Genomic DNA, 19,250 nt, shown 5'->3' with positions numbered 1-19,250 from the left:
AATGGCCTTTGTGAAACTGACCGATGGATTCAGTCATCAGAAGCACAAATAAGAAAAGTTGTCTGGATTCCTTATACCAACCTTCCCCAACCTGGTGCCCTCCAGATGTTTTGGATTACAACTGCCAGCATTCCTGACCATGCTGGTTGGGGCTGATGGGCCATGCTGGTTGGGGCTGATGGGAACTGAAGTCCAAAACATCTGGAGGTCTCCAGGTTAGGGAAGGCTTCCCTATATATTTGACCAAAGAAAATAGGGGAAAAACCTCTCCCTTGTGGATTGAACATATTTATTCACCCAGTTGTAAGAATACTTTGCTAGATCAATCCAAGATCCATCTAGTCCAGCATTCTTTCTCCAGACATAGCCAGCTGGGATGCCTCTGGGAAGCTCACAAATGGATGTGAAGAAGATGGCCAACCTTTCCTCAGCATCTGGCAATGATAGGATTACTGATTCCGAACATGGAGGTGCTATATAGCCATCATGGCTAATGTCCATTCATGGATCTATCCTTCATGGATTTCACTAATCCCCCTTTAAAGATATTTGGGCCAGTCACCATCACCATATCTATTCAAAAATTATTATTATTATTATTATTATACATTTACAAAATTTACAAAACATACATGATCTCATGTTTGCCATCTTATATAATTTCATAAGGATTAAGCAGTAAAAGAATAAACATACTAGAAAACATGCTAATACTTCTGTTCTGGAAATTCCAGAACATTTTCTAGAACAGTTCCAGAACAACTCCAGGGGGGGGAAAGAACAGCAGTAGTGAGATAATGTTATAATTATTTATTCCAATATTGAATGTTCAAATTATACACTCAATAAGTGGAGCCATGAATATTCAAACTTTTCTTTCTTTTGTCTACTTTCTCATAGTTGTACCATTTCTGCAAGTTTGGACATTATAACTATATGCCCAGTATTATTTGGCCATTCTTTTTCTGTCGGTAGATTAAGTGAATGTTATTTTGCCGCTATTAATTTTTTTGCAGCTGTTATTAAGCTTCATACTAAATTGAGATGGTCTAACTGTACTGTATTCTTAAGGAAACCCAACATTATACAGAGGGGGTCCATTGCAAGGGTGTATCCAAACATTTGATCTAGATGTGCTATAGTCTCCCCTCGCCCCCCACGTTAATATTATCACACTTCCACCAGAGGTGCATGAAATCTGCCATAGGTTTACCATCACATCATATCTTGCAGTGGTCAATCAGGCAATTTGTAAAGAAGTACTTCTTTTATCATTCTTGAATCTACTGCTACTTAACTTCATGGGGTCAAGCAAAAATTGTATTTCTTGTCGTGACTCGTGAGCAGGACCATCTGCTACAGAGATTTCAGGAACTCAGTGCTGTGGACTCAGCAAGGCAGAGCCAGCTAAAGCAACACGAGTACTCAAGTGAGTAGAAGCAGGCAGATGTGGTTGAGTAGCCAAATGGCCTCCTAAGGTGACTTCCTGCTCTGACTGAAGAGTAACAGCAGGTTCTGGGGTTGATGGGGGTGGTGGTTATTGAATCCACCTGATCGTCTGATTCTTTGGCTAGAAAGGTTCTGACAGCTGGCTTGAAGCTTGGCCTACATTTCACTCTTGATCCTGTAGAGCAGTGGGAAGGAAGTCTGTGTCTGTTTCCCAGAGCTGCAATGCCACCTCACATGAGTTGGTTGGGTGCTTTAAAACTGGGTAGGTAAGGGAAATAGGCAGCAGGAATTTGTGGTACTTCTGGACAGGAGCTGGAGGGTTCATGGGACTGGCTATGAGCAGGGGTGGATGAAAATATAACCAAGTTCACCATTTTAGGTAAGAATATCCAATTTGCACCTCCCAAGACTGAACACAGAATGGAATGCATCTTGCTAAGAAAATCCATACATCTCTGAGGCTTGCGATCAGTTTTGGGGTGGAGGGGATACATAGAAAACAAATGCCTACTTTTGAATGTGCACACAAAGAATGCATGCATTTGAAAAATGCATGTTGAACCACTATTCTCAAGGGAGGGGGGGATGTGGACATTTAAGAAATACGTACAAATAAAGTGTAGATTTACGAAAAATGTGCACTGAGGCTGGATCTACACTTACCACCTTTTTTTGCTTCCAATGAGGTTTCACCGCCTGCCTTTCACACTATGCAGTACCCGCCTCGAATTGGAACCGGAATTTCCCACTTCTGTGCTCCCACTTTCAATACCTTAATATCCCGGTACTTCCCCTTAATGTGCTCTGATTTTCCACCTTCACTACCATATCCGGTCATAGTCCCCTCCCCTGCCTGTTCATATACGGTGGTGTTTGTATTTCCCTCCTTTCCAATCACAGCTCTCAACGGCCCCATGTCTTCTTCTGGCTACTGATTGCATAGCTTCTTCAGCAGCCCCCGTTTCCTCAGCAACAAACAAAGGGCTGGATGTGCGCACACTTGTCTGATCTTGGAAGCTAAGTGAGGTCAGCCCCAGTCAGTAGTTGGATGGGCGACCACCTGGGAATCAGGCTTCCTGCACTGAGGGGGTTATTCTTAGGGATGTATGAAAGTCACTTACCTGTTCACGGATTATGTTGATGGTGGGGGGGAGGCGTTCCATCCCTCCCCCCAGAATCCTCCGCAGCTGGCTGTGCTCCGCAGCAGCTCTGCAGAGCAGCCCGCCAGGCCCAGCCAGGCCAGAGCTGTCCGCAGCCAGATTTCTGGCCACGGAGGGCTCTGGGTAAAAAACAAAAAACAAAACCACGTACGCAAATGGTGGCGGCCGGCTACGGCCGCTGCCATTTGCGTTCCTTATTTTTGCCCTCTTAATCTATGTAAATATTTACGTAGACTATGACGATAACTATAATAGCATAGCAGGCGCTATTTGCGTCCCTTTTTGACTCCCCGTTTTAGCCTATGTAAATATTTACGTAGGCTAAAATGGGGAATCAAAAAGGGATGCAAATAGCGCCCACTATGCTATTTGCATTCCCCTTGATTTTCGCCATCATAGTCTACGTAAATATTTACGTAGATTAAGAAGGCAAAAATAAGGAACGCAAATGGCGGCGGCTGTAGCCGCCGCCATTTGCGTACACATTTTTTTTTTAACCCACCCAGCTATGATAGGCTACATAAAGATTTACGTAGCCTATCACGTCGTTTTTTTTTTAAAAAACAAACCTAGTCATGATTGGCTACGTAAATCTTTACGTAGCCTATCACGTCTTTCTTTTTCTTTCTTTTCTTTCTTTTTTTACAAGAGTGGAAATGGCGGTGGTGGCAGCCGGTTGGAAGACCGGCTGCCGCCGGCGGAGCTGCCGCCGCCTGGAAGATCCGCCCCAGGTGAGTCCCGTCCCAGGGGGGATCCGCGGGGGGGTGGGCGGGTGGCAGGCCGTTCCGCCATGGAGTTCGGGGGACTGAATGCACTGGTATTCGGCCTCACCGTGATCCATGGCGGAATTCTCTGCCATCCCTAGTTATTCTATCCCTTCAAATGAGATTAAGTTTTACCCCCTTCTATCCCCCGCTCCGGATTTTTTTTTTAAAAAAAATAAGGCATTATCCTCACAGAATTGGGGCTTCTCCGCAATGTTTTTTTTTCTAATTCAGGCATGATCTTCAAAGATTCGAAGTTGCAAAGCTTCACAACTTCAAAGCTTCGAAGATCATGCCTGAATTAGAAAAAAAAACACATTGTGGAGAAGCCCCGATTCTGCGAGGGTAATGCCTTAATTTTTTTTTAAAAAATATCCGGAGTGGGGATAGGAGGGGGTAAAACTTAGTCTCATTTCAAGGGATACAACAACCCCCTGCTCAATGCAGGAATTCTGATTCCCAGGCTGTCACGCATCCAACTACTGACCAGGGCCGACCCCACTTAGCATCCAAAATCAGACAAGCGCGCGCAGGAAAACAGCAAGAAAACAGCACAGCACTCATGTGTGAACCGAGCTCGCGCATTCGATGAAGCACTGCAATGGGGAAAATGGATGAGTGTGAATAATCATGTTTTAATGCGAGAGCGTTTAACCCGACGGGACACTGAATTCATTGAGATGGCGGACGCAATGTAGTTCGGCCCTGAAATGCATACAGATTTCTGTGCACAAAAAAAGATGCACAATCTGATGTGGACACAAGTCAGAGTGAGTTTGGTGGCAGAAAAATGAGAATCTTGAGGAGATTGAACTTGACAGATTGGCCCATCCCTAGCTATGAGTATACTAGTGGAGGGATGTGAATGTACTAAACAGTTACTATATACACAAAATATATTACATATTAATATACTGCATATTACTATAGCTTTTCATACTTTGGACTTAACAAGGTACATTTGCTAATGAGGTAAACCACCATTGTGTGAGAGAACGAGGATCCCCTGTGGAGGTATCCTTCTGTCCTGTAACTTTTCCAGTCATTCCAGTTTGGAGTGCATCATCTCATATGATGCTTACATCTAGTGTCTATTGTGGTTTTTCAGCCTGAAGCTGAAGAATGGACAAACAGAGCTGGCCCGGCAATATCATTTTAATTACTTCCGCAGCTATTGACATTCTGAATCCCTACATTTCAATTTTAAGTTTCAGTTGTCATATCTCGACAATTCTGATCTCGTGTCTCTTAGATCTTTAGAGTATCTCTCTCTCTCTCTCTCTCTCTCTCTCCCCCCCCCCCGCTCCCCTGTGTGTGTGCGTGTACCCAGAGTGGGGATAAGATGCCTGTCATCTCAGTAGCAAAAGAGTGCACTGAAGTTTAGGCTGTTGCCATATTGAACAACGTGTTTCCTCATAGCTGACACCGATGTAAATCACTACAGTTCATTGACTTCAATGGATCTGTCAATCTTCTTGAGCTGGGAGTCTGGCCCTTGGAGCCTCATGAAAATCCAGTTGTCAAGCTATCTGCCAAGATGTTAATGTTGTTCATATTACCCCAAAGTGACAGGGAGGAATCAGAATTTAAAGCAATTGTTTGCCTTTCAAACACCAGCCATTGTGATGCTTTATTTGTTGCTTGCATCTGGCTGGAAAAAAACTGCACTATAGATCAACAAGTTGGCATCTGGCATTAAGCCAGCACTATAAAGTATTATGGTTGGGAGGAAGGAGGGGAGGAAAACCCTTATGGCAAGCTTACTGTACTGATTGCCTTGTCGCTGCAGAGATTCTCAGCTTAGTCTGGCCAAGTGCCATTCAAGCAAACAACCAGTAAGCAGCTCCAGAACTTCCAATGACAACATTTGGCTGGTAGGACACTGGCTTGCAAGTCTTTTATTAAGGGGATCCACCCCTGGAATATTGTCTTTGTTCAGGATCCAGCTTCTGGCCCCAGCCCTCTCCTCTGAATCCAGTTCACACAGCAGACGGAGAACCAGCTGTCATGGGTTCAGAAACCTCTGAGTGACTGTCATAGCTGCTCTCAGAATGGATAGCTACACGGACCTAAGGAGAACACCCCCCTCCTTCCAGCCCTTTCTGCAGTGCTGCCTGTTTGCCTGCTCTCCAGGAGAACCCAGTTTCTTCTAACAATGGAATACCTTATGACTGTTGCAATGAAAAGAAGCCAGGTGTTGTTGGTGGCTGTGTGAAGGGGTTGCCACTGTTAATGTTTTTCATGGACTGTTAATAGTTTGAGAGATCTGTTGTGGAATGGAATGCAAGGGGTGGTTGGGGGGGAATGGGTTGGTGGGGAGGGCTGGTAGAGGGAATGGGGGGAGCCAGGTGCTCTCCTAAAGCTTGGATTTTACCTGAGCCCAAGGAAAGTTTGGGGGCTTGTTAAGTCTGTCTCTCCTTGAGACAGACATAGATGAGCCTCCAAGGTCTGTTTCCAGACCCGAGCCTAGTAAACTCCACTGGCATCACTCGTAGAAGCTTGCTTTATGGAAGAAACGAAATTGGAGATTTGAGGATGCTGAATGTGGTGCTCAGCATCAGTTTTCCCAGTGTAAGTCCTCTACTCTACCCATGACACGCTACGGGTTTGCCTGTTTTGTATGCATCAACAATAGCCCTGTTTGGGCATTCCAACCACATGACTAACCACTGCATGGAGGGGGAGAGCAAGGGTACCCACTGGCTCTGCCCCATCATCTCCCACCCCCCACAAGCCCCAACCCAATCCATGCATTGGGGGAGAATGTCTGTAGAGGGGACCCTGCAGGACGTTCATAGGCTTACATCAGCCTATGAACAATGGGCCATCAGGGTTCCAAATCACTCAGGGATCTATGGACATACAACAGGCTCCCCTCTACAAATCTAATGCATGGACATTAGCTGAGGATGACATGTGTGGACTGAATCCACCAATGGGGCTACTATCTGGCAGTAGTTAGCATGCTCCGAGCTAGTGTTATTATGCTAGGCAACAGGCAGCCTAGAGAGCTGGCAGGGTGGACTGCAGGAGACCTGAGTCGGGGCAGGATGCGAGAATCAGTGAGGCTCACACTTGTCAAGGTCCTCCCTTTACATTGTCAAGCTCGGTTGACCTCATTCTCCATTCCCAAATGTGAGCTTTTCTCTGTTTTTTTGAATGGGAAAAGCGCACATTTGGGTGCACTTTTTTTTTAACGCACACACCCAAATGCATTGACCAAAGCGTGAAAATGCATGGTATCGTTTTTCTTTCAAAAGGCACTTTTTCTAGTGAATGCACATTTTTTCCTCTAGCAAACGCATTGCTCAAAAGCGATCGCAAGCTCAGAAATTTGTGAGCTTCAGCTGAGAAGAAATGGAAAGTATTCTGAGCGGGACAAGTTCTTAACACTTAGGGCACAATCCTCAGCATATTTAGACTAGGGATGTCAGAGAATTCCGCCACGGATCTTGGTGAGGCCGAATGCCAGTGCATTCGGCCCCCCGAACTCCGTGGCGGAATGGCCTGCCAACCCCCCGTCCCCCCGCGGATCCCCCCCGGGACGAGACTTACCTGTGGCGGATCTTCCAGGTGGTGGCGGCTGCAGCTGCTGCGGTGGCTGGTCTTCCGACCGGCTGCTGCCGCCGCCGCCATTTCCAGGCTTGTGTAAAAAAAAAAAAAAAAGATGTGATAGCTAGGTAAAGATTTACGTAGCCTGTCATGGCTAGGTTTAAAAACAACAGCAACAACAACAACGTGATAGGCTACGTAAATCTTTACGTAGCCTATCATGGTTGGGTGGCTTAAAAAAAAATGCATACACAAATGGTGGCAGCTATGGCCGCCACCATTTGTGTTCCTTCTTTTTACCATCTTAATCTACGTAAATATTTACGTAGACTGTGATGGCGAAAATCAAGGGGAACGCAAATAGCGTAGCGGGCACTATTTGCGTCCCTTTTTGATTTGCCGTTTTAGCCTAGGTAAAGATTTACGTAGGCTAAAACAGTGAATGAAAAAGGGACGCAAATAGTGCCCGCTACGCTATTTGCGTTCCCCTTGATTTTCGCCGTCATAGTCTACGTAAATATTTACGTAGATTAAGATGGTAAAAAGAAGGAACACAAATGGCGGCAGCCGTAGCCGCCGGACATTTGCGTATGGTTTTTTTTTTTTTTACCCAGAGCCCTCCGTGGCTGGAAATCCGGCTGTGGACGGCTCTGACCTGGCTGGCCTGGCCGGCTGCTCTGCGGAGCTGCTGCGGAGCTCAGCCGGCCGTTCGAGGATTCCGGGAGGAGGAATGGAGTGCCTCCCCCCCGGCGAGGATTCCGGGGGGAGGGATGGAATGCCTCCCCCCCACCATAAACATAATCTGCGAACAGGTAAGTCACTTTTGTACATCCCTAATTTAGACAGAAGAAATCCTACAACTGGCAGGGGAATGCTGGGAGGTGTCGGACTTTCTTCTGCCTAAACATGCATAGGATTGCACCCTTAACCAACTAAAGCAAAATTCTTGTACATCCTTAGATGTGAGCTGCTAAAAACGGAGCCTGAAAAAGTTCCAGCAGTTCTGGGAACAAACGTCACTTATGGGAGTCAAGATCAGTGCTGGCTACTGCTGAGGCAAAGCTGAAACCTGACCCCCAACCTTTTATAGCCTTTTCAGGTCATGGGGAACCAATGGGCTGCGTGGGTGTGTAGAGTCATACTAGAGCTTGAGAAGACATCCTAGCTCTGGGAAGAGCACCTTTTGATCTCCAGCTTTGAGTTGGTCACCACAAGGGGCAGCAAAACACAACTCTAGAAGTTACTGTGGTGTGGTGGTTCTAGCCCCATGACCCCCTGATAGGAAGCAAGATTAAAAAAGAGAAAAAGACAGTCACCCAATAAACTGTATGCAATTATTCTTTTTCTAACCATGAAAATGAATGTGTTTCTCTTTCATTCTGCCAACTGTGCTACGTGGGCATGATAGAAAACATTTCCTACATGTTTTTTTTTTGAAAGAGCAACAGTTACACCATTAAAGCTGATGAATTGGGGATTGTATCGCTTTGAGGAGGGTTCCTTCACTAATGGATACATTTAAGGTGTTCTTTTCTTCCCCTTGCTAGAAGTGTGTGTGTGTGGGGAGGGGACGTTGATTGAAAATAGCAGCCATTTAACAGCCTTTTTTTGTCAGCTTCATTCCTGAAAAAACTATACACACACACACAGCCGATGGGCCTAGGGCTTTTTTTTTTTTTTTGAAGTGTCAGGTCTTTCTGAATTATTAAGCACGTACTGGAAGGCAGATAAGGCTCCGTCCTAAAACTGGACAACACTGATATCTTCCCACACGCAGTGCTTTAAACAGAATTGAATCCTGTGTCAAGTTATCTGCCTTATACAGCTTTTCTGGATTTCAAGGCAGGTGCTTATATTTCTATATCTATATCAGAGCTTCATGGCCTACTGTCCTTTCTAATTAATGGTCTGTATGTGAGTAAAGATACATCCCCTCTTTATTTGGTTTATCTCCCCTCCCTTCTTTGGCTCATATAGCATCTTTTCTTAAGCATCTGGGCAAAGTAGCAATCCCTCTGCTGTTTTTATTGTACATATCTCTCATTATTACTGCCGGCACTTACGCTTTCTCTAATGGCAGGGGTATTAAGCAAGGGAAGGAGAGAAGTTGTTTCCTTGGTGTGTGTAGTTTAATTGCATTGCCGTGTTTTGTGCTGGTGGCCGAATGACCTTGACTTAACCTCCAGCTTTGTTTGCCTCCTTTGGGTCATTATAGTCAACACACTAAATCACCATGCTGTTGTTTCTCATTGTAAATACATTGCTAATTCCAGTTTATGAGGCACACAGTACCCAGAGATGCCACATTTCTGGGAACTGTATTGCCCCTATGGCCTTGTGAAGAAGAATAAGCATATTTAGGACAAATATTCATCTGCAGATTTAAGGGTGTTAACACTTATTGTTAATCCTTTGTTTTAACCACTTAATCCTCATGGCCATTCTTCCAATGTTACTAGGCCTCCCTACGAAAAATGCCTTAAACTGCTTTTCAGCCACCATAACTCCATAGCCCCTTCACCTATCCTTCTGAAACTTTGCAGGTTTCTTGCCTAGATGCACCTCTGTAGCATGTGCCATTTTAATAGAGATTTCCCCCCCAAAAAACCACGGGAGGAGGGAAGGGGAAGCAAATCACTCACCACCTAAATATTTGAGGATTTCCCATCCACATAAACTGCTGCATCTATCCTTCTGAAACTTTGCAGGTTTCATATTTAGGGCTACCTCTATGTCATTGTCAGAAAAATGGTCTACAAGGAATATAGGGGGATAGGTGCTAGGGGTGGACGAAAGTCACTTACCTGTCCTCGAAGCTAGTTTGCGGTGGGGGGGAGGCGCTTCGCTGCTCCCCCCACGAAGTTCAGGCTGGGGGGGGAGGCTTCCCGCCTCACCCGGCCGAAATTCAGGCCGGGGGGGAGGCTTCCCGCCTCGCCCGGCCGAAATTCAGGCCGGGGGGGAGGCGCCTCGCCTCGCCCGGCCGCGAACTCAGAAGTTTTTTTTTTAAAAAAACAACGCCCCCGTGATAGGCTACGTGACGATTAACGTAGCCTATCACAGCTAGATCTGCAAAGTCAGCCATGACAGGCTACGTTAATCGTCACGTAGCCTATCACGGGTGACTTTAAAAAAAAAAAGCGCGTATGCAAATGGCGGCCCCCATAGGGAGCCACCATTCCCGTTCCTTATTTGGTTGCTGTAGTCTACGTAAATCTTTACGTAGACTACAGCGACCAAATAAGGAACGGGAATGGCGGCTCCCTATGGGGGCCGCCATTATCCGTACGCGCTTTTTTTCTTTTTTTTTTTTAAGTCACCCGTGATAGGCTACGTGACGATTTACGTAGCCTATCACGGCTGACTTTGCAAATCTAGCCGTGATAGGCTACGTTAATCGTCACGTAGCCTATCACGGGGGCGGTTTTTTTTTTTTCTTTTATTGCAATGGCGGCGGTGGCAGCCGGTCGAAAGACCGGCTGCCGCTCCCGCCCTGCATGAACACCCGCCGAACTGCTGGCCGGACCCGCCGCCAGGAGGGACATTCGGCAAAGGTAAGTCCCGTCCCGGGCGGGGTGCGGGGGGCGGGGGTGGTGGAGAATTTCTCCCCGAAACTTGTTCGGGGGGCCGAACAAGTTTCGGGGAGAAATTCTCCGCCATCCCTAAATTAAGTGCATCTTTTTGTGGAGGGATACCCTGAAAATGTAAACACAGCCCTTGCTCAAAAGAACATTGCACCTATTCAGCTGAAACTTGTCCAGCCTGATCTCCTCAAAAAGGGCAGCTACCTCTGCAAATTTTATCCAATTTTGCTAAGAAATAATACAAGAAGTTATTGGCAGTTCCTTGTGTGTGTGTGTGTGTGTGCGCGCGCGCGCGCTCGTGCACATGTGTGCATAGCACAAAACCCAGTACATCTATTTATTTTAATTTGGCAGGTGTAACCCCCTCCTGTCGGGCTACTATTCCTGCAAATATAATTTAATTCTGAGAAAAAGAAAAATGTTATGGCCATGCTTTGATTTCCCTTGATAGCCAATGGGAGGTATGAAGCATCCTCGAGTAGTTGTCTATCTGAGCTTTTCCAAGCGGCTTGGGGGTTGCTTTCATCAAACCCAGTGAACCCAATGCTCGACCCTTTGGAGGTCTGCTGCGATGAGTTTGCAAGACACTTTGAGGATAAAATCACTCACTGTCATGTTGACTTGAACATCGCTATTGATGCACCATCTGCTGAGGTGTCCAGTGCACCGTCTTAGCTTGTTTTGCGTGATCAGTTTCAGGTTTTGGAGCATGAGGATTGTATCTGTAGGACCAGCCACATGCTCTCTTGACCCTGGTCTTCCATGGCTTATTTGAGCTAGCTGCGGGGGGCTGACTGAATGGATCAGGGGAGTGCTGAATGCATCACTGCATGATGGGGTGGTCCCTACTGCCTTGAAGGAGGCAGTGGTACGACCACTCCTGAAAAAACTCTCCCACTAGCAAAAGGGAATGCCACAGATGGCAGCTAACCAGACAAGCCTGCAGAGACTGCATTGCACCATTTCAAAATAAAACCATTTTTTACCTTATGAGGAGCAGCTATCTAAACCAATCAGATGCTGCCTTTGGGTAGGATGGCCAATGAGGGCCCAGGAGAAGCAAAAACACCTTTGCAAGGTTGAAAGGAAAATGTTTTGAAATGGTATGGCATGGATCCTCCAGACTTGTCTGGTCAGCTGCTGCGGTGCTTCTTTTTCCCACCAAGTTCACCAGGGCCCCATCTACATGGCACCGCTTTGACCCCCCCATCACAACTGTGCAGCAATGCAGCTTTGAATCACCATGCCCTGTGATACGCTCGCAATGTACTGCGTGCTTCCCTAACAGACTAGGCATGCCCTTTTTTTTGCCATTATACTGAAATGCACATCTGTGCAGTCCCGTGAGTGTGGGTGTGCGACACTTCAGTGACTGTTTTGTATTTGAGGGACTGTGCTGTGTCTTTCTGTCCCTTCTGCAGTAAAAAATTGTTCCTTGTGTTTGTTCCTTCAAAATGTGTTTGTTCCTTCTTTTCCGCACCATCAGTTTGTCAGTTCTCCGGCCTGAGAATCTCACAGTGGTTTGCACTCACAAGTGTGAGCGCTACGTGCCTAGCCAATACTCCAAAATGGTGGCCGGAGCAATGTTGTTCCTCCCCCAAGACTCTATCCAGCCTTTGGGCACTGAGTCCAAAAGCAACCGTTGTGAAGATACGAAGCTGCAAATATGTGTGCAAGTGTGATTAAATCGATGAAAACGCCCCTCTGTGCCTCTGTAACTGTGCAGCTGCGAAGGGATAGGGGAGTAAAGGGGTATCACAGAATGACACAGGCACTATGCACACCTACAAAATGCAAAGTCAGTTTGGGGAAGGGACAGATGGCTCACAAGCGCGGGGAAACCCATAGCAAATAAAACATCGCAGCAAAATGACTCCTTGGAACTCTGCATTTTCTGGGCGAAAACCACAGATGGCTGTGAAGTTGCTACTCTGTCATCTATCACAAGGGACCTCGACTTGCACCTGCCCTAGAGTAAAAGCCAGGTGTAGATGGGCTCCGGGGGTATTGGGTTGGTGGTAGGGAGAGGAGCCTCTGCCAGGGGGGAAAAAAAGGAAGGAAGGAAGGAAGGAAGGAAGGAAGGAAGGAAGGAAGACTGGCTGGCTGGCTGGCTGGCTGGTGCCAGTGGCAGCAGCAGTGGGGGGGCAGGCATGTGGTGTGTTGTGAGGGGCCTATTGTAGCACTGTGCTGAGGGCCAGATGGAGGCTGGTGCTGTCCCTGCATCACACTCTAGCAGAAATGGAACTCCCAGGCCAGGCCTGGCCCTATAAATCAGGGGTGGGCAACCTATGGCCCTCCAGATATTTTGGCCCGTAACTCCCATCAGCCCTAGCCAGCATAGCCAAGGGTGAAGGATGATGGGAGCTGTAGGCCACAAGTTGCCCACCCCTGACATAAATGAAGTGGCAATGTCTATGCAGATAGGATCACTGACTTCCTTTTGTTTGTCACATAGAACATTATGGAAACAGAAGTGTAATAAAACCAGTTATGCACGGCACCCTAGGCCTCTTCATTTCTTGTTCATTCGTCTTTTAACTAGGGTTGCTATAGCAATTTGATCTTTGGGACTTCTGCTAAGAACTGATGTGATCCACATTTCCTGGACTAATGTGTGGATCAGAACTTAGTTATTCACCAGCTTTTGTACTCTCTCAATCTCCTGATGCAGTTCTATATATTTCAAATATATATACATTTGAAAATGTGCATTTTGTGAGGAAATACATTTGAAAAAGTGTTTTGGGAAGGGAAATACATTTGTAAATGCTGAGAAGAAATACATATTAAAATACATATTTCAATGTGAACGTTCATTCAGATAATTATTTATTGTAACTGCAGATGTGGAAATGGGACAGACTGGTCTTATGGGTGAACACATGCAACAGTGACATGGATCAGGAACAGATATATTTGCCCATCCCTAATTTTAACATTTCCAGCCCTGCCTTGTAGACCCCAAGGTCTCCCCCTCACAACACCTGCATAAACATAAGCACACAGCCTTTATAGGGCTCTTTTTATGCTTGGGCTCCTATTGGCCATTGAGGGAAAGGTTGTCCTCTCCAACTGTGCTCAGTTAACTTGGCAGTAGGCAACTGACTTTATAAGCAGAGCGGCTAGCCTCTTCTCACAGGTCGGCATCTGCCGTCTTCCAAGGTTTTCGTCAACTCAGCAAAGTGATTTCTTTTAAAATGGAATTTAAAATTGCAGTGGGTGCTGAGATCGTATATATATTATGACAGTATGTGGGTGTCTGTCTTGAGGCTTACAGTGTTTTGAATTGTAGCAGGCATGTCAGCTTTATTATTAGGACATAACATGTAAATTCACTCAGACAAGCAATATTGTACTTTATCCTAGAGTAGAAAGAGGGGCAGAGAGCACTCTGTTTATGTAGCCATAGTTGATATGCAGGTGTGGTGGCTGGAGACCTAAAACATGTTAGAAAAAGAAGCAAGCCAAGATAAAGACCTTCAGGTGACTTATGTATCTGTTCTTCAGCTTATTAAAGTGGTGTCTTTTCCTGGTGTGGCACCTGATGCTATTTTGTTGCTCTCTGTCAGTGTGTGTGTGCACGCACGCACACACACACACACACAACCATGTGTGCCCATTTTTGAGGGGGGAAATGAGCAGTTAAATAATGTAAAGTTTATCATTCTGCATGGACAGTAGCCATTAGTCATAAAGTCAGCCAACACAGTTTCCAGACATATCTGTAAAATGCAGCCCTTCCCCAAATGACCCATCTCCCAAGGGAGTAAAACAGAATTATTGATACAGTGTTTACAAGCAAAAGCGGAGAGAGATATGTCTAGATTGGATGTTATCCAAGGCTGCTGAGATAATCCTCTCTCTCTCTCTCTCTCTTTTAGAACAAGCTCTTTAGTAGAGAAGCTTGGCTGAGTTTGACTTATGGAACTCCATTGAATCATTTAATTATGGCCAAAACCTAAGGTACTCACTCTTTTGGACAACATATTTAGCAGGGCCAAAAAAAGTCTTTCCCCATTTGGCCTTTTTGGCACTCCTTGTGAAAATGTTTACATTTGTTTAAGTTGCCCTTACTTGTCCTCACTCTCTATTCCTTCATTTGACCTCACGGCTCTCCTCATGTAGCCAAATCCAATGATTTTATATTTAGTGACATCTGATAACAGCATCACATCAGATGTAATGCTGTGAGATTGTCCTGTTTTCTCATTCAGGCGTTATGCTAAGTAATGAAACTCACCACGCAAGCAGGATTGGGGCCAAATAGCTCCACCCCCGACATCACATCATAACGTAGCCCCACTCATAGGGGCCCACATAGATAGTGTGAACTCCTGCAACAGGGTGGCTTCCACCGAATTTGGAACTCTGCATGATCGGTGCGTACAGCTGTATGCACTAAGGCCTCCCCACCACAGGCATTCACACTGTACGTGTGGACACCTGTGGGTGGAGCAATATTATGATGTGACGTCATGGGGGGGAGGCTACTCACTGTAGCCCCCTTCCTGCTCTCTTGGTGAGTTTCACCATTTAGCATAAGAGCTGAATAGGGCTGATGTGATCCCTGGTTGCATGTAGTAAGCTTTTGAAAACGGTACAGTCTGAGTGAACCTTTTATTCTGCAGAATGGAATCTTGTCCAAGCTGCAATTCCAATTTCACTCATGTTTTTGCTGTTGAATACCGTAGTAGTCTTTAGGTTTTGGAGATAATGTGAAATCAATTATTAGCTTAGCGGTGACACACACAATAAAAGGTAAGGATAGAAAATGGAACCTTGGAGGATCACTGCCTTATTTCATCTGAAGATGTATGAACATTTTCTACTATTATATACCTAGGGACAGATTAACCATAGACAGTTCCTGAGAATCTAATTAGGGCCATCTATTCAGAAGACCTCCATCAAGCATGCTGTGCATGTGTGTGTGTTTTTTAACAGAAGAATTAAGGAGCTGTACTTTTACTAACCAAAAATCACTTCCTTTGTAACATTTGCAATGCATAGTTCCACCCTCACAGGAGTGGGCTGGAACTTGGAGAATGGCAGCTCAAGTGTCTCCATGCACTCTCTAATGGCATTCTCATAGAATCATAGAATAGTAGGGCTGGAAGGGGCCTACAAGGCCATCGAGTCCAACCCCCTGCTCAATGCAGGAATCCAAGTCAGAGCATCCCTGACAGATGGCTGTCCACTCCAGCCTCGTCTTAAAGGCCTCCAGTGTGGGAGAGCCCACCACCTCCCTAGGTCATTGGCTCCATTGTCGTATTGCTCTAACAGTCAGGAAGTTTCTCCTGATGTTCAGCCAGAATCTGGCTTCCTGTAACTTTAGCCCATTATTCTGTGTCCTGCATTCTGGGATGATTGAGAAGAGATCCTGGCCTTCCTCTCTGTGAAACAGAGTAAAAGCATTGCCCCAAAAACTTCCCCAAAGGGGATTTGCTGGAAATGTGTCTCAGAAAATGTATTGATATTTCATACCCAAATATTCAGCACAACTAAGATGATGTGGCAGGCAGATGACCGATGGCAGTAAGATGTGAAGGCAGAGTTACTCTGCCTGTCAAAAAAACATTGCCAATGTGAATGCATCTTTGTTCTCTCTGTCCTTTAGTTTGATATATATCTATATCTATATCTATATCTATATCTATATCTATATCTATATCTATATATCTACAATACAAACCCGCATGCCTCACAGAGAAGGGGCTGATGACAGCTGTCTCACATAGATGGAAGGTCAGCTCAAATGGAGGCATGCTTTTATCACAAATAGTAAACATCCTTTATGTGAACACTTCAGATGTTTTCAAAGCCTGGGTTCTGCTAAATCAAACTGGGGTGGATAATTGAAGTGTGGTCATTTAAAGAATGTCAGAAGTTTACCCCAGAGATTATTCCCTAAGGACAATGATATGCTCCGCAGCAACATTTCCTGCTATTACCTATCTAGACACTTAGGCTGTTTCATGTGCCCTGCAGCCAAGGTGAAATGATCTGTTCTGGACAGCTATGCCAACCTGCTCCATCCCCATCTATGGATCCCATTTTGCACCCTGAGCACCTAATCCACCCCCAAGTGGTCCAACTATTGCTGCAGCCAGTCTGTATAGCGCACTACCTGCTGCAATGCCCCGAGGTGCTGGCCACCCCTGCTCCTAGAGTGGCCACTTATGAATCATCAAAAAGAGGGCAAAAGAGGGCACACATCTGCATGCAAGTTATATATGTTTATTTGTGTGTATAGATGCAAATCTAGAAATTGTCATTATTAAAATTGAAATAGGAATACAGCACCTCTCACCACAGTGTGGAAGACTGGGACCCGGTGACCTGTGCACCTGCCAGTTCAGTCTGTCGTTCAGGTGCTAACTGCTGATGGACAACCATTTTTATGGTTCTTTAACTTTAAACCACAACTAGCCCTTCAGACAGAAAATGCCTTCAAACAGAGGATAGTCCTCTGGAAGCCCTTTGCAGTTCTGCCCTTTGTAACTGAAGACACATGGGCACCTTACCTGCTTCACCTGCGGTAGTGCCCCCGTCCCAATAGCTGGACAGTATCACCTGCTTGGATAGTTGCATCATCCTCCATTGTCGTTCCTCCCTGTGCCATTAGATAGCTGTAGGGGATTGCTTGCCCATTTTCCTTCCAGGCCTGGACTCTAGGAAAAGGAGTCCCAAAATGTAAGCTCAATAGAAGAAGCGACCCTGTGGGATCAGCCAAAGGCCTGCCTAGTCCTGCATGCTGCCTCCCATGGTGACCAACGAGATGCTTGTGGGTAGCACAAGAGCACAACATGGGGCAAGAGCCCTCTCCTGCTGTGGTCCCCAGGAGCTGGTATTCAGAGGCAGGCTGCCCTGCTGCTGCACCCAGAGATAGCAAACCCACCATGCCCAGTAGCCACTGTGCTTTCCAAAGCCACCTTCTCAAGCAGTGGCCATCCACACATCTTGTGGCAGTGAGTTCTCTAGGATAATTATGCCATGTACAGAAATCTTTGGGTTTTTTTGGTCTTTGAACTGAATCTTCCACCATTTTGGTTCCTTGGATGACCCTGAATTCAAATTTGATGTATATGGAAGATTCCCCACCCCCCACCCCATCCACTTTCCCCCACGTTTTCCATTTCAGCTGCCCCCAGTGCTGGGGTTACAATGAACTGGGGTACTGCAATGAGGCCAGCCCCACTCCCTCTGCCCTCCTTGGGTGTGCTGTGCCTTTCATTTCCCGTAAATCAGTCCTAGCCAGAAGTAGCATGATATCTGGGCACCCCTCTGCCTTAGCCTTAAAGTTGCAAGGAACAACTTCCATTGGCCCTCTTGGTCACCTTGCCCTGTTGATCACCTTGCCCCATTGACTGTAAAAAAAAGGGGGGGATCCATGAGAACAACCCCACAGAGCAAAGTCTTCAGGACAGTTCCCAAAGCACTCAGCCAGTCCTCCCCACCCCCGGCCCACATTGCTTTTCTTGTGGGCACATGGCTCCCTAGTCTCTTTTCATAAATTCACCTGTTTATTTTTACTACTACCAGTGCGCTCTGGAAACATGGAGAGGGGGGCGGGGAGTTATACCACCCCAACAGTGTTTCCATCAAATGCCCTACTGAGCTATGAAGACAAACCATGGGGAGGTGTGTGTGTGGGGGGGTATCTCTCTGTCGATGGTCCCTCCATGCCAGCATTGACTAGGAATAGCTGCCAGCACTTCAGGTAGGAGACTTCTTCTTTCTTCTTCTTCTTCTTCTTCTTCTTCTTCTTCTTCTTCTTCTTCTTCTTCTTCTTCTTCTTTAATTTTATTAGCAAACAAAACAATAACAAACAAAAAATGGGGGAAGCCACAAAGAAAAAGAAGAAAGTAAAAAAAAGAAACATATCATAAAACATATCCACACACAATAATGATTTACATCACTCTTAATTTAAAAAAAAAGAAGAAGATGAGGGGAAAAGAAGGATTTGACACTTCTATTTCAAATAAGTTGATTAATATAAGCATCATACTTAGATATATGGCAGGAGACTTTTTATGCTCTCCTGTAAATGCCAGGGAATAGCCTAGGACCATTTGCCTGCAAAACACGTGTTGTACTGCTGAGCTGTCTCCTCTGTCTGTCTGTCTGTCTGTCTGTCTGTCTATCCATCCATCCATCCATCCATCCATCCATCTAACATAGTACCACTCATGATCCTGCACTAACGGTATGTGCGTTGTGATATTGCCCCCATTACCGACCCCGCTTTTACATCCCACTGTGCTGTGAGGAGACAATTTGGGGGTGGGGAAGCAATAGTGCAGGACAATCTTCCCCAACCTGTTTTGGACTTCAGCTTCCATCAGCCCCAGCCATGGCAACTGAAGTCCAAACCATCTGGAGGGCGACAAGATTTATTTATTTATTCATTCATTCATTCATTCAATTCAATTCAATTCAGTTCAATTCAATTCTATACCACCCAACAGCTGAAGCATTCTGGGCAGTTCACAAAAATTAAAACCAAAAAGTACACAATAAAACAATAAAAAAATATAAAAGCATTAAAACTACAATATAACAATACAACCACAATAAAACCTAGCAGCAATGCAGAGATTTAAAATACAGATTTAAAACAGCAAAGCTAAAAGACTAGAAAGCTAAAATGCTAAAATGCCTGGGAAAATACAAAGTGTTCACCTGCTGCCGGAAGGAATACAATGTAGGTGCCAGGCGAACCTCACTAGGGAGCTCATTCC

The sequence above is a fragment of the Heloderma suspectum genome, chromosome 3 (assembly GCF_057233095.1).
Source record: "Heloderma suspectum isolate Gila_16-S chromosome 3, 16-S_ref, whole genome shotgun sequence".
NCBI lineage: Eukaryota > Metazoa > Chordata > Lepidosauria > Squamata > Helodermatidae > Heloderma > Heloderma suspectum.
The sequence above is the reverse complement of the archived record's forward strand: the minus strand, read 5'-3'. Positions refer to the sequence as shown.